We start from the raw sequence: 4,726 nt of genomic DNA on the forward strand, positions 1-4,726 counted from the left end.
TCCCTTTTCCATAGCCAGAGGTTGAACCATTATGTGACATTCATTTTTTTCATTTCATTTCAAGCTAGAAGTTTCAGTTTTCTAAATTATTTCTTACATTTTTCATATGTATATACATGTATATGTGTGTATGTGTGTATATATGCGTATGTATGTGTATATGTATATATATGCATATATCATACAAAGCTCCAACAGCCAGGATCGAACCTGGGACCACTTGTGCAAGAGGCAGGCATGCTAACCGCTAGGCTAAGGGACTGTATAATAGGAAACAACTATTCGAAATACTAAGTACTCGAATACCCTTCGTCTCACAATAGTATTTCGAGTATTTGGCGCAAGGAAACAGACGAAAGAATGGCCCAACCCACCCACATACACATGTATATACATACACGTCCACACACGCAAATATACATACCTATACATCTCAATGTACAAATATATATACACAGACAGACTTATACATATATAAACATGTACATAATTCATACTGTATTCCTTTATTTATTCCCATCGCTACCTCACCACACATGGAATAACAACCCCCTCCTCCCTCTTGTGTTCGAGGTAGCGCTAGGAAAAGACAACAAAGGCCCAATTCTTTCACACACAGTCTCTAGCTGTCATGTAATAATGCACCGAAACCATACCTGGTTCAATCCATATACAGCACGTCAACCCCGGTATACCACATAGTTTCAATTCACTCTATTCCTTGCACGCCTTTCACCCTCCTGCATGTTCAGGCCCCGATCACTCAAAAAATTTTTTTTCAGTCCATCTTTTCACATCCATCTCCTTCTCACATCACTACTTGTTAACACCTCCCCATTAGCCCACTTCACTGAAGTTACCATTTGCTCCCTTGCCTTACGCACTTTATTTACTTCCTTCCAAAAAATCTTTTTATTCTCCCTAAAATTTAATGATACTCTCTCACCCCAACTCTCATTTGCCCTCATTTCCACCTCTTGCACATTTCTCTTGACCTCCTGCCTCTTTCTTTTATACATATCCCACTCATTTGTATTTTTTCCCTCCAAAAATCGACCAAATGCCTCTCTATCCTCTTTCACTAATAATCTTACATCTTCATCCCACCACTCACTACCCTTTTGTAATCAACCCACCTTCACGCTTCTCATGGCACGACCATCTTTTACGCATGCCATCACTGCTTCCCTAAATAAATCCAATTCCTCCCACACTCCCCTTACCTCCTTTGTTCTCACCTTTTTCCATTCTGTACTCAGTCTCTCCTGGAACTTCCTCACACAAGTCTGCTTCCCAAGCTCACTTACTCTCACCACTGTCTTCACCCCAACATTCTCTCTTCTTTTCTGAAAACCCTATAAATCTGCTTCGCCTCCACAAGATAATTATCAGACATCCCTCCAGTTGCACCTCTCAGCACCTCTTTCACGCGCCTATCAATTATTGTGTAATCCAATAACGTTCTCTGACCATCTCTCCTACTTACATACGTATACCTATGTATATATCGCTTTTTAAACCAGGTATTCCCAATCACATGTCCTTTTTCAGCACATAAATCTACTAGCTCTTCATTATTTCCATTTACAACACTGAACACCCCATGTATACCTATTGTTCCCTCAACTGCCACATTACTCAACTTTGCATTCAAATCACCCATCACTATAACCCGGTCTTGTGCATCAAAACCACAAACACAGTCATTCAGCTGCTCAAAAACACTTGCCGCTCATGATCTTTCTTCTCATGCCTAGGTGCATATGGACCAATAATCACCCATCTCTCTCCATCACCTTTCAGTTTTACCCATATCAATGTAGAATTTATTTTCTTACACTCTATCACATACTCCCACAACTCCTGTTACAGGAGTAGTGCTACTCCTTCCCTTGCTCTTGTCCTCTCACTAACCTCTGACTTTACTCCCAAGACATTCCCAAACCACTCTTCCGCTTTACCTTTGAGCCTCATTTCACTCAGCTCCAAGACATCCAGGTTCCTTTCCTCAAACATACTACCTACCTCTCCTTTTTTCTCATCTTGGTTGCATCCACACGAACTTGGACAGCCCAATATGAGCCTTCGAGGAGGATGAGCACTCCCCGCGTGAATTCCTTCCTCTGTTTCTGGCCCTCCGCTCCCGTCCGCTTTAGTCGCCTTCTACGACACGCGAGGAATGTGTAGGAAGTATTATTTCTCCCCTATCCCCAGGGATATATATATATATATATATATATATATATATATATATATATATATATATTTTTTTTTTTTTTCTTTTTTTTTTGCTTTGTCGCTGTCTCCCGCGTTTGCGAGGTAGCGCAAGGAAACAGACGAGAGAAATGACCCAACCCACCCCCATACACATGTACATGCATACACGTCCACACACGCAAATATACGTACCTACACAGCTTTCCATGGTTTATCCCAGACGCTTCACATGCCCTGATTCAATCCACTGACAGCACGTCAACCCCGGTATACCACATCAATCCAATTCACTCTATTCCTGGCCCTCCTTTCACCCTCCTGCAGGTTCAGGCCCCGATCACACAAAATCTTTTTCACTCCATCTTTCCACCTCCAATTTGGTCTCCCACTTCTCCTCGTTCCCTCCACCTCCGACACATATATCCTCTTGGTCAATCTTTCCTCACTCATTCTCTCCATGTGCCCAAACCATTTCAAAACACCCTCTTCTGCTCTCTCAACCACGGTCTTTTTATTTCCACACATCTCTCTTACCCTTACGTTACTTACTCGATCAAACCCCCTCACACCACACATTGTCCTCAAACATCTCATTTCCAGCACATCCACCCTCCTGCGCACAACTCTATCCATAGCCCACGCATCGCAACCATACAACATTGTTGGAACCACTATTCCTTGAAACATACCCATTTTTGCTTTCCGAGATAATGTTCTCGACTTCCACACATTCTTCAAGGCTCCCAGGATTTTCGCCCCCTCCCCCACCCTATGATCCACTTCCGCTTCCATGGTTCCATCCGCTGCCAGTTCCACTCCAAGATATCTAAAACACTTTACTTCCTCCAGTTTTTCTCCATTCAAACTTACCTCCCAATTAACTTGACCCTCAACCCTACTGTACCTAATAACCTTGCTCTTATTCACATTTACTCTTACCTTTCTTTTTTCACACACTTTACCAAACTCAGTCACCAGCAAAGCAATATAAAATAAAAATAATGTATATACATATATTATCCCTGGGGATAGGGGTGAAAGAATACTTCCCTCGCATTCCTCACGTGTCATAGAAGGCGAATAATCGGGACAGGAGCGGGGGACTAAAAATCCTCCCCTCCTTGTATTTTCACATTGTGAAAGGGGAAACAGAAGAAGGAGTCACGCGGGGAGTGCTCATTGCGGTGTCTGAATTTGTGTGGATGTAACAAGAGGAGAAAAAAGGAGCGATAGGTAGTATGTTTGAGGAAAGGAACCTGGATGTTTTGGCTTTGGGTGAAACGAAGAGCAAGGGTAAAGGGGAAGAGTGGTTTGGGAATGTCTTCGGAGTAAAGTTAGGGGTTAGTGAGAGGACAAGCGCAAGGGAAGGAGTAGCACTACTCATGAAACAGGAGTTGTGGGAGTATATGATAGAGTGTAAGAAAGTAAACTCTAGATTGATATAGGTAAAACTGAAAGTTGATGGAGAGAGATGGGTGATTATTGGTGCTTATGCACCTGGGTATTAGAAGAAAGATCATGAGTAGCAAGTGTTTTGGGAACAGCTCAATGAGTGTGTTAGTGGTTTTGATGCACCAGACCGGGTTGTAGTGATTGGTGAATTGAATACAAAGGTGAGTAATGTGGCAGTTGAGGGAATAATTGGTATACATGGAGTGTTCATTGATGTAAATGGAAATGGTGAAGAGCTTGTAGATTTAAGTTCTGAAAAAGGACTGGTGATTGGGAATACCTAGTTTAAAAAGAGAGATGTGCATAAGTATACGTATGTCAGTAGGAGAGATGGCCAAAGAGAGTTATTGGATAACGTGTTAATGTGCTGAGAGGTGCAAGTGGAGGGATGTCTGATCATTATCTTGTGGAGGCGAAGGTGAAGATTTGTAGAGGTTTCCAGAAAAGAAGAGAGAATGTTAGGTGAAGAGAATGGTGAAAGTAAGTGAGCTTGGGAAGGAGACTTGTGTAAGGAAGTACCAGGAGAGACTGAGTACAGAATGGAAAAAGGTGAGAACAAAGGAGGTAAGGGGAGTGGGAGAGGAATGGGATGTATTCAGGGAAGCAGTGATGGCTTGCGCAAAAGATGCTTATGGCATGAGAAGCGTGGCAGGTGTGAAGATCAGAAAGGGTAGTGAGTGGTGGGATGAAGAAGTAAGATTAATAGTGAAAGAGAAGAGAGAGGCATTAGGACGATTTTTGCAGGGAAATGATGAAGATGAGTGGGAAATGTATGTAAGAAAGAGGCTGGCGGTCAAGACAAAGGTGCAAGAGTTGAAAAAGAGGGCAAATGAGGGTTAGGGTGAGAGGGTATCATTAAATTTTAGAGGGAATAAAAAGATGTTTTGGAAGGAGGTAAATAAAGTGAGTAAGACGCGGGAACAAATGGGAACTTCAGTGAATGGGGTTAATGGGGAGGTGATAACAGGTATTGGTGATGTGAGAAGGAGATGGAGTGAGTATTTTGAAGGTATGTTGAATGTGTTTGATGATAGAGTGGCAGAAATAGGTTGTTTTG

This window comes from Panulirus ornatus, chromosome 5 (genome assembly GCF_036320965.1).
Source record: "Panulirus ornatus isolate Po-2019 chromosome 5, ASM3632096v1, whole genome shotgun sequence".
Classification (NCBI taxonomy): Eukaryota; Metazoa; Arthropoda; class Malacostraca; order Decapoda; family Palinuridae; genus Panulirus; species Panulirus ornatus.